Source organism: Capricornis sumatraensis, chromosome 1 (assembly GCF_032405125.1).
Source record: "Capricornis sumatraensis isolate serow.1 chromosome 1, serow.2, whole genome shotgun sequence".
NCBI lineage: Eukaryota > Metazoa > Chordata > Mammalia > Artiodactyla > Bovidae > Capricornis > Capricornis sumatraensis.
The window spans coordinates 36,943,833-36,956,206 of record NC_091069.1 but is presented as its reverse complement, the minus strand read 5'-3'; positions in this window follow the sequence as shown (position 1 = coordinate 36,956,206).

The window sequence follows — 12,374 nt, the reverse complement described above, 5'->3', positions numbered from 1 at the left end:
ATTTTGTTTTTGGATCATTTTCCTAAAAACATGTGTTCAGCTTCTCCTCAAAGCCTACCACTCTGACTCTCACAGCTCCCTACCTTCTCCCTTGGGCCAGAAGGTGCCACCTCAACTTTTCCATGGTTTCAGGATACTATCCATTTTGCACACTACTGTGCATTTCTACTTGAATAACAACCTAGAATTGTATTGAGCTTCAGTTTGTATAGACTTCATCTAGCTGGTCGGCTCAGGTCTCCACTTCATTCTGGGTGCCTTGAAAGTGGAGATAAGGCCAAGTAGTTTATGTATGTAACTGAGGGGGCTATCTGTTGTTTATTTACTCTAGGATCTTCCATTGCACTTGGCACAGTGCCTTACATGTAACAGCTGTTTAATCATCTATTGAATGAATGTATTCCTATGGCACCATTTCTTTTTATCTATTTAGTTTTTCATGTCACCATGACCATAAGCTCTTTGAAGCATTCATTTATAAAATTATTCACATGAAAAGATGCTCAACATCACTAATTATTAGAGAAATGCAAATAAAAATTATAATGATGTATTATTCTTTTTACGTATTATTCTTTTTATTATTCATTCTGACTGACATAATGGCCAACATCAAAAAGTCTACAAACAATAAATGCTAGAGAGGGTGTGGAGAAAAGGGAGCCCTCCTATACTACTGGTGAGAATGAAAACTGGTGCAGCCACTATGGAGAATAGTGTGGAGATTCCTTAAAAAACTAAAAATAGAATTACCGTATGATCCAACAACCCCACTCCTGGGCATATACCCAGAGAAAACCATAATTCGAAAGAGATACATGCACCCCTATGCTCATTGCAGCAGTATGTACAAAGGCCAGGACATGAGAGCAACCTAAATGTCCACTGACTGATGGATGGATAAAGATGTAGTACATATAAATAATGGAATATTATTCAGCCATAAAAAGAATGAAACAATGCCATTTGCAGCAACATGGATGGACATAGGGGTTATTGTACTAAGTGAAGTAAGTTAGAGAAAGACAAATATCATATGGTATCACTTATACGTGGAATGTAAAAAATCATACAAATTAACTTTTTACAGAGCAGAAACAGATTTACTGACTTAGAAAACAAATTCATGGCTACCAAAGGAGGAAGTTGTGATGGAGGGATAAATTAGGAGGTTGGGATTAACATTAACACACTCCTCCTACATGTAAAAGAGATAATGAACAAGGGCCTGTTGTATAGCACAGGGAACTCTGCTCACTACTCTGTAATAACCTATGTGGGACAAGAATCTGAAAGAGAATAGATATAAGTATATGTATAATTGAATTACTTTGTTGTACACCTGAACCTAACACATCGTAAATCAACTATATTCCAATATAAAGTAAACATTTTTAAAAATTTACTGAATGCCAGCTATGTGACAGGGAAATTTTTAAAAAAAGGAATGAACATGATTAAGTCTATTAAATATTAAAACATATGCTCTTGCACAATAATAATATGGCATACCTGGAGAGGGAAAGTGACTCACTGGGCAGAGAGTGTGTTCAGTCATCTAATCACAGATCATTCCAGGGCCTGGAGTTTCTCTCACCGCTGGGACTGAGATCTAGGAAGGGCAAGGGTCCCAGTGCAACACACAGGGTGGAGATCAGATTTGGGACACTTTGTGACAGTAACTACAGAATCAGACTTCTTGCCAACTGTGGGCTTCCCCAAACAAGTTGGAACTTGGTGTCTTAGTCCCTTTGGGCTGCTATAATAAGAACATCATAGAGTTTGTAGCTTAAACAAGAAAAATTTATTTCTCAGAGGTCTGGAACCTGAAAAGTCCAAAATCAAGGAGCCAGCAGATTTGGTGTCTGAGAGCCTGCCTCTGGCTCATAGGTGGCTGTCTTCTTGCTGTGTCTTCATAAAGGGGAAGGGGCCAGGGAGCTCTCTGGGGTCTCCGTTATAGGACACTAATCCCATTCATGTGGGCTCCTCTCTCATGACCTGTGTTCATCCCAAAGGCCTCACCCCCTAATACCATCATATTGGGGATTGGGTTTCATATATGAATTTTGTAGGGGTGTACCCATGCAGCCTATAGCACCTGTCAAGTACAACTTTGCTCTTAGAAGCACCAGGGCATGCTGTGAAAAACATGGCCTTCAGATCAAGCAGGATGATCTCTTTTATTACTTACTATCTGAGCTTCCTGGGGCAAGTCGTTTTACCTCTCTGACCTGCAGAATGAAGGCACCTAAACCTGTGTGTTTGTTAGTCACTTAGTCGTGTCCAACACTTTGTGACCCCATGGACTGTAGCCTGCCAGGCTCCTGTCCGTGGGATTCTCCAGGCAAGAATACTGGAGTGGGTTGCCATTTCCTCCTCCAGGGGATCTTCCTGACCCAGGAATCAAACCTGGGTCTTCTGCATTGCAGGCAGATTTTTAACCATCTGAGCCACTAAGGAAACCTCTCCATACATGTTGTTAGTGTTTAGTCGATAAGTCATGTCCGACTCTCTTGAGACACCATGGATTGTAGCCTGCCAGGCTCCTCTGTCTCTGGGATTGTCCAGGCAAGGATACTGAAGTGGGTTGCCATTTCCTTCTCCAGGGGTTCTTCCTGACTCAGGGATCGAACCTACGTCTCCTGCTTGGCAGGCAGAGTCATTCTTCACCGCGGAGCCACCAGGGAAGTGCTCCTAAGCCCAGAGGACACCTAATAAGGAATAGCTATCACAATGTCTTGACAACGGGGTTGATACAAGGCTACGCTCAAAATGTAGTTAAAGGTTAAAGTACTATCTCTGCCTTTTCTTTCTTTTAACATTGAAGTATCCACTTGCATTTTCTGCTGTTCCCCTTATACGACTTTTTGTTGTTGTTTTATTTTTATTTATTTATTAGGCTGCACCATGCCGGATCTTAGTTCCCAGACCAGGGATGGAATCTGTGGTCCCTTCATTGAAAGCATGAAGTCTTAACTATCTGGGCCTCCAGGGAAGTCCCCTATCTCTACTTTTTCTAATCAGAACTTCATAAGGCTAAATGATAGCATCGTTTTGGAGCCTAAGAAATGAGTGCCTATTATAGAACTGAACTGTCAAGGGACGAGCTAAGGCAATAATCAATCCCTTTACTGCAGTGCTTCAACCATACCCACTTATAATAACTATTTTAATGCTTTGTATTAGTCAAGGTTCTCCAGAGAAACAGAATCAATAGGATATATATAGATATACAAGAGGAGATTTATTACGGGAACTGGCTCATGTGATTATGGAGGTTGATCTGGAGAGTCAGAGCAGCTGGTGGGATAACTCAGTCCAGGTCTGGAGGCACTGATGTCTGGGGACAGGAGAAGATGGATGTCCCAGCTCAAGTTGAGAGAGGAAATTGCCCTTCCTTCACTTTTTATTTTTCTATTCACACCCGCAAGGGATTGCATGGTGCCTGCCTGCACTGATGAAGGTAGATCTTCTTCAGATGCTAATCTCTTCCAGAAACACCCTCACAGACACAACCAGAAACCAGCTAACTATCAGCTATCCTAGACATCCTTTAGCCCTGTCAAACTGACACATAAATGATTATGTGCCTCATTACAGTGTTGAAACTCGTAATTACTAAAACCTATCTATGTGTATAATTTCTAAGAATTCAAAATAATACTCTGCAATTAAAAGGAGAAATAAAAAGCAACAGGTAATATTACTTATATGTATGTAGTTCAATGTGTAGATGCTTAAGCACACTACGTCAGAAGAAAAAAAATGCCTTCCCTATATTTTCATAAGCCCTCAGGAGGGTGGTTCTGCCTCCTAGCCAGTTCTAAGGGCAAGTGAAGTAGGTATTAGGGATCAGCCAACTCCTGGTACACAAATCTTCACCCTCTCACCCCCTCACATAGATGACTTCCCATCCCCAGCCCCTACCTTGACTCCAACACTAACAAGGAACGAGGTGAAGCATCCAGGATATGTTCTAGCCCTTTCTACCCTCCCCCACAAAGCCTCTCCAGGGCTGGGAAGAAATAGCAGGTGTGGGAAGACCTTTGATACTCTGGGTTTCAGCCTCAGAGGAGAAGAGGGCCAGCAGGGCTCTCTGCTCTTTCTTGAGGACAGAAGAGAGCAGGGAGGTGGGCTTAACTGTCTCACCCACCTCTCACCTCCCAGAAGGAACTAGGGACCTGCATTCTGACCCCAGCTGTCTCCAGCTTGCTGGGTGGCTCTCTCTTGGGTTAGCTGGCTGTGTGGTCCTTGGCTTCCCAGCTCTTCTATGGCTGGGGCAGACCCAGTTGACAGTTCCTTACTCCTTGAGGCTGGGCCTGGGTCTGCAAGTATGTGATGTGGTGGTTTAGTTGCTAGTATGTGCTGAGGGGTCCCAAAGCCTCCGGCACAAGGACAGTGTCGACTGCCTTCTTGCAGCAGGACTCTCTCACTGGCTGACCATTAGGCCACCACAAGCGTGCTCACTGGCAGGGTGGGGCGCTGGGGTGCACCAGCACAGTAGAGGGAACGAGGCCTATCACTTAGGACAGGCTCTCTTTGGTCCTTTCTTCTCAGGAGCATATGAGTCACTTGGATAAGACTACAAACATTTCCCCAAAAGAGGCCTCATGGTCAGAGCAACCCTGATCAGGGTCTTTGCTCAAGTCCAAGAGCCGGAGCTTCTCTGGCCACTGGGGAGCTATATTAAAGCCTGCCCAGGACTTGCTTTAAAGCTAGGGAGCAGGATTCTGAGCTCTTCTCTGGGGTTCCTAGCTACAGGGGCAGGGGGCCTGCTCTGAGTTGATTCTTGGGGCTGGCTGTTCCGCAGGGACCACCATCAGCTCCATCCCACAAGCAGGGGCCTGAGATGGCTGGCATGCTTCCTGGGAGGTCTGACATTTCCTCTGGCCCAACTTTGGTGTGCCCACTGCTTGAGTGGGGGAAAAAAAAAATGCCCACATAGCCAGATAAGAAGATGGTCTAATGGTGTCCCCTGCTGGTCCTATGGAAGACTGCATGGATCTGAGCCAGAAACACCAACGAGTTTCTCACTTGGGAGAGGAAACTGACTTTTTTTTTTCTTTAAAGCACTGTATTAGGTAACTATTGCTGCAGAACTAATGAGTGGTTTAAAACAACAATGCTATTTCTATGAGTCAGGAATTTTGTTTGGCTGGGCACTTCTAGCTCTGAGTCTGCCAAGAGGCTGTCATGAGATGTCAGCAAGCAACTCAGGGACTCACTTCTGAGGTGGTACATTCACATGCCTGGCAAGCTAGTGCTGGTTGTTGGCAGGTGACCTCTCCACAGCTGCTTGCCTGATCTCACAACAAGGAGACTGACTTCCCCCAGAGCGAGTGATTCAAGAAGCTGAAGAGGAAGCTCAGATGGCTTTTATGACTTGGCCCTGGAAGTCACACACTGTCACTTGCACAATAGTCACATGAACTCGCTGTGATTCAGTGTGGGAGTAAACGACATGAGGGTATGAATTCCAGAAGGTGAGGATCCCTGGTGCCATCTTGGAGGCTGGCTACAACAGAAACCCACCATGTGCTAGGGTGTATGCAAGTAATACATAACAACTAGAGCATATGCATTGCAATTACTGCATCTTTTAATTTCGCTTAATTTCATAGCCGTAGTCACCATCTGCAGTGATTCTGGAGCCCCCAAAATAGTCTCTCACTGTTTCTATCTTTTCCCCATCTATTTGCCATGAAGTAATGGGACCAGATGCCATGATCTTAGTTTTCTGAACATTGAGCTTTAAGTCAACTTTTTGACTCTCCTCTTTCACTTTCATCAAGAGGCTCTTTAGTTCTTCTTCACTTTCTGCCACAAGGGTGGTGCCATCTGCATATCTGAGGTGATTGATATTTCTCCCGGCAATCTTGATTCCAGCTTGTGCTTATTCTGGCCTGATATTTCACATGATGTACTCTGCATAGAAGTTAAATAAGCAGGGTGACAATATACAGCCTTGACGTACTCCTTTCCCAATTTGGAACCAGTTCATTGTTGCATGTCCGGTTCTAACTGTTGCTTCTTGACCTACATACAGATTTCTCAGGAGGCAGGTCAGGTGGTCTGGTATTCCTATCTCTTTCAGAATTTTCCACAGTTTGTTGTGATCCACATAGTCAAAGGCTTTGGCCTTTGAAGTAGATGTTTTTCTGGAAAACTCTTGCTTTTTCTATGATCCAGCAGATGTTGGCAGTTGATCTCTGGTTCCTTGTTCTTGTCTAAATCCAGCTTGAACATCTGGAATTTCACGATTCATGTACTGTTGAAATCTGGCTTGGAGAATTTTGAGCATTACTTTGCTAGCGTGTGAGACGAGTGCAATTGTGTGGTAGTTTGAACATTCTTTGGTATTGCCTTTCTTTGGGATTGGAATGAACACTGACATTTTCCAGTCCTGTGGCCACTGTGGAGTTTTCCAAATTTGTTGGCATATTGAGTGCAGCACTTTCACAGCATCATCTTTTAAGATTTGAAATAGCTCAACTGGAATTCCATCACCTCCACTAGCTTTGTTCATAGTGAGTCTTCTTAAGGACCACTTGACTTAACATTCCAGGATATCTGGCTCTAGGTGAGTGATCACACCATCGTGGTTATCTAGGTCATGAAGATCTTTTCTCTATAGTTCTTCTGTGTTTTCTTGCCACCTCTTTTTAATATCTTCTGCTTCTGTCAGGCCCATACCATTTTTGTCCTTTATTGTGCCCATCTTTGCATGAAATAGTCCCTTGGTTCCTCTGATTTTCTTGAAGAGATCTCCAGTCTTTCCCATTCTATTGTTTTCCTCTATTTCTTTGCACTGATCATTGAGGAAGACTTTATCTCTCCTTGCTGTTCTTTGGAACTCTGCATTCAGATGGTTATATCTTTCCTTTTCTCCTTTGCCTTTAGCCTCTCTTCTTTTTCAGCTACTTGTAAGGCCTCCTCAGACAACCATTTTGCATTTTTGCATTTCTTTTTCTTAGGGATGGTCTTGATCCCTGACTCGTGTACAATGTCATGAACCTCTGCCCATAGTTCTTCAGGCACTCTATCAGATCTAATCCCTTGAATCTATTTATCACTTCCACTGTATAATTGTAAGGGATTTGATTTAGGTCATACCTGAATGGTCTAGTGGTTTTCCCTGCTGCTGCTACTGCTAAGTTGCTTCCGTCGTGTCCGACTCTGTGCAACCCCATAGATGGCAACCCACCAGGCTCCTCTGTCCCTGGGATTCTCCAGGCAAGAACACTGGAGTGGCTTGCCATTTCCTTCCCTAATGCATGAAAATGAAAAGTGAAAGTGAAGTCACTCAGTCATGTTGGACTCTTTGAGACCCCATGGACTGTAGCCTACCAGGCTCCTCTGTCCATGGGATTTTCCAGGCAAGAGTGCTGGAGTGGGTTGCCATTTCCTTCTCCAAGTGGTTTTCCCTACTTTCTTCAATTTAAGTCTGAATTTGGCAATAAGCTCATGATCTGAGCCACAGTCAGCTCTGGGTCTTGGTTTTGCTGATTGTATAGAGCTTCTTCATCTTTGGCTGCAAAGAATAGAATCAATCTGATTTCTGTATTGACCATCTGGTGATGTCCATGTGTAGAGTCTTCTCTTGTGTTGTTGGAAGAGGGTGTTTGCTATTACCAGTGCTTCTGTTTGCCTTTGCCCTGCTTCATTTTGTACTCCAAGACCAAACTTGCCTATTACTCCAGGTAGGTCTTGACATCTCCAGTAGCATATTGGGCACCTAATGACCTGGGGAGTTCCTCTTTTGGTATCCTATCATTTTGCCTTTTCATACTGTTCATGGGGTTCTCAAGGCAAGAATACTGAAGTGACTTGCCATTCCCTTCATCCTACTTTTGCATTCCAGTCCCCTATAGTGAAAAGGACATCTTTTTTGGATGTTAGTTCTAGAAGGTCTTATAGATCTTCATAGAACCATTCAACTTCAGCTTCTTCAGCATTACTGGGAACTTGTTAGAAATGCAAATTCTTGGGCCTCATCCCAGACCTGCTGACTCGGAAACTCTGTGCACAGTATCAGGGCTCTGCGTCTTCACATACCCTGCAGTTAGTTCTAATATTAACATGTGCTGAAGTCTGAGAAACACTGATGTATGTTAACTGCATCATCCCTGTGCTTGCTTTTCTGGAAGCCTACATTACTCCTGAGAATAGAACAATCCAACTGGCCACTAAGCTCTGGCCTCTGCTCTGGCCCCTCTTGCTCTCCTTGTCGGTCACTGCAGATGTGAGGCTCAGGAGGTCAGGTTGTGAAATCAGTATGCCTGAGAGGGAGATCCATGCCAGCTTCGTGTGTGTGTGTGTGTGTGTGCCGATTTGTGTGCATGCAGATTTCTGACCTCTAGTAAAGCTGTGTGACCTTGACCTGTTAGCAGGTGTTTCCTTACCTGCAAATGGAGGTGATGATACACAAGTCACAGGTGTAAGCGCTTTCCACATACTACCTCACTTTATCCTCAGCACAGCCCTATGGAATCAGTACCATTATTATCCCCTTTTTAGAGACAAAGAAGCCAAGGCACAGAAAGGTTAAGAAACTTGCTCAGGGCACAGTTCTTAAGTGTTAGAACTGGGATTCTAGCATAGGCCCTCTGGCCATGGAGTCCTGCCTCTTAGGCAGTCTGCCTCCCAAGGCTCCTCCTATGAATAATACACGCGACCTCTAGCTCATTCTGTGGTGCTCTGTTGTGCGACATGCCTCACCTTAAATGTAACCTCTCTGCTACTTATAATGAGAACGTGCCTTAGTCACGTCTCCTCTCCTGGTCCTAGTTTCCAAATGTTTAAAATGAGAGGATGGACTAGGTGAGGGATGTAAGCAGAAGCTCTGAAGGTACAAAGTTTAAGCTGTGTTTGGCCAACCAAACATCTGTCTGTAAGTGGGGTATGCGCCTGTTCTTCACTCCCTTCAGTAGTACCACCACCTTCAGTAGTCTTATACCCGGCCCACTTTCCTTATTTTAATGAGATATCTGGGATCCAGAGGCATCTGAGTTTGAGGTCACTAATTAGATAATGCCTAAATCGGAGTTCCTATGAGTTTACAATTCTTTCACTTTCACCTTTCTTATACCTCAATCCAATTTAAAGAGCAGTTTAAGTTTACCTGCGATGTTTCTTGTGCAAAGGCTCTGAGCCTTGGTCCTGTCTTTCACTGTGATGGAAGTCCTCTACTTGGCATAGAGGTTGTCAGAGGTAAGCTGGTGTTCCTTCTTTTCTCCATGTGCCCTGAAAATGCTGATTTACATTTGTTTGTGGAAGGGAGACAGATGAAGCTTTAGAATGTAAGGATAATCCAATTTCAGAATCCGTTGCACATGGAAGGATGATTTCTGTTATTCACATTTAATATGGGAGGTTTCCTCTTTTTCAAACTTAGAACTTAATCAATTGGAAGAACGAAGGCCTTTTATTCTGCTTTATGAGCTTGTGCGTCCCTATGTTGAATGCCTTCATTTCCTGCAGCAGAACACATCCTGTACTGATAGAGTGGCTTTGAGGCTTTTTACTGGGCTTTGCAAACATCCTTCATAAGGCTTCTGGCAAGTGGGTGCCAGGTGTTGCTGACTAACAACTAGCATACTGCCTGACACATGTAACAGGCAAATACTGCTGAATATGGAAAAATGTATGAGCAAATACTTTCTAGCAACTGGAGCCTACACTAGTTAAATAATCCATTGAACCTCACTCAGATTATAGGAATATATTTTATATTTAGAATACTGCATGGCTTACAGTTTTCACACATGTTCTCTGGAAATTAGTTTCCATATTTTAAACTTGAGGAAATGAAGCTTCAAGAAGTTAACTAACTTCAAAGTCACACTGTGATGTTTCTATGACCTCAGGTTGTCAAGACCAAAATAAAAGCCATTATAAAGAAAGTTGTTGGGAAAATTTCGAAGTTGTATAAGCTAAAACTTTAGATACTAAAAGAAACACAGCAGAAAAAAAAATCACTTATCAACACAAAACCAGGAAACAATATTAGTTTGTATGCTGCTGCTAAGTTGCTTCAGTCGTGTCCGACTCTGTGTGACCCCATAGACAGCAGCCCACCAGGCTCCCCCGTCCCTGGGATTCTCCAGGCAAGAACACTGGAGTGGGTTGCCATTACCTTCTCCAATGCATGAAAGTGAAAAGTGAAAGGGAAGTCACTCAGTCGTGTCTGACTCTTTGCGACCCCATGGACGGCAGCCTACCACGCTCCTCTGTCCATGGGATTTTCCAGGCAAGAGGACTGGAGTGGGGTGCCATCGCCTTCTCCAACTGTTTGTAGAGTAATTCATAGTTTCTAGGGTATTTCTCACATATAATTTGATTTGACCCTCCCACAATAATTCAGCTCTACCAGAGTAAAATCTCTTCTTGCTTCAGTCCAGCTGATTATTAACGACAATAACAGACTGCCTCCTGTTACTCTTCTCCAAGGCAGGTCAGGCTGGCACGTAAGTACTGAATATCCTGTGTACTCCTGCCACCTACTGGTGCTTTACTGGTAGCATGGATTTCAGCTGATTTTATGTTAACATTTTTTATTCAGTGGGACCACTGGACTATTTTACACCTTATTACTCAAGTCCTTAAATATACCCCACCCCACCCCCCATCTTTGAAACTCATTTTCTAAGGAGCCTACTCAGAAACAGGACCTAAGACTTACTTAGGAAGGGGATGGAAATACTTGTGACTCCTTTTGGCATACTGACAGCTTTCAGAAATGCCTCTGAGCTCCTTCCAGTTGGCTTGGAAGCTGGGGAAGGGAGGGGGTTTAGTTAGGGACATAGAATACTCATGGATTTTCATGCTTTCATAGTGTTGCCTCCACTTGCCCAGCATTTTCTGGGATGGCTACAGGTAGTCAGCAGATTAGCTGAGAAGGTGATGTGCCAGTTGTTGACAGCTTACTCCATGGCTCCTCAAGAGTTAACGGAAGAGGAATGAAATTCTGGGGACAGCTGAAGCCAACTTCCTGACTCACCGGCACACCAGTGGAGTTTCTCAAACTGCACCAATCCCTAAAAACTTCTGGTCAATACCTTTTTCAAAGCCGGGCTTTGCTCTGGATACAAGTTTTTAAAATTAGACAAAATTTGTATTTTGCTAGAAATCTGGGGATGAGAGACAACTTGTTCATCTGTAGAGCATATTGCCAGAGTAGGATTGAAACAAGATGATTTTGTATATGAAGATTTCTCACAATCTTATAGCAGTAGTGAGAGACAGGCTGAGGCAAACACTGGAGAAAGGAAGTTGGATTTGAAAACTAACTAGTGGAATTTTAGTGAATATTCTTGTAGTGCTCTTTTCAAAAAGCAATGTTGTCTGACAGGAGTTGGGGGTGGAAATGGGAAATGAAGTTTTAAAATTTTTATCATTGAGGTTGTATTTAATGAACTTTTTACCTTTTCTTCCTTCTGTTCCATGGTGGGAGAAAAATAGCTTTGATGATTTTTGAAAGTAAAGTGTCTATTGTAGCAGATTATAAAAGATTTCTTACGGTGAAAGGTCAAGACAGTAACATTTGATAAATAGCAGATTTCATGCCCTAATTTGCTTAAAGGTTTAGCAGTACATATCAAGACCAGGAAGGAGTTATACAGCTTTGAAAGCATTCCAGTCATTCATTAATTTAGGGTAAAGGTTGGGAAGTGTTGTTCAGGATTATTGAAAACAAACATATAGCAGTTATTCTAAACATTTGCATGATACTTTACAGGTTTTTAGGCCATGTATCTCACTATTTTATAACCAGAATCACTTAAGATAGGGCTTGTTTTCATAATCCATACTTGAGAAAACTAAGGTTCAGAGGTTAAGTCACATACTTCCCAAAGTCACACAGCCAATAAATCACAGCATTGATGGCCGGTCCTTAAAGTCCAGTGATCTTTCTAGAAACTCTTTCCCAGAGACTTTTCCTCTCCTTATATGTTTATCTATTGTACTTAACTGTTTTAAAAAGCCACTGTTTTCAAAAAAGCAGGTGGAAACTGTAATTATCTGTTTTTTATTAGTCATACTTCTAAGTCTGTGGGCCCCCTGTGATAAACACCTACTTTTACCAAGTGGTAACACAACTATACACTGTTTGGATAACCCTTTGAGATTAGTGATTCTCATGTAATAGGAGATAGGTTATCTTTGTGGTTTGGTAAAATATCAGATTTTTTGGCTCCAGCTCAGAGACCAATCCAGTTTCATGGGAGGGAATGAAGACATAATTCACTGTTAACAAGCCCCCAAGAGGTCAAAATGCAGATGATTTTAAAAAACAAATACGTAAAGCAATGCCCAGGATCACAGAACCCTTCATAGTGCTTTGAAATGTATGTATTTTTTCCCTTAATATGGAA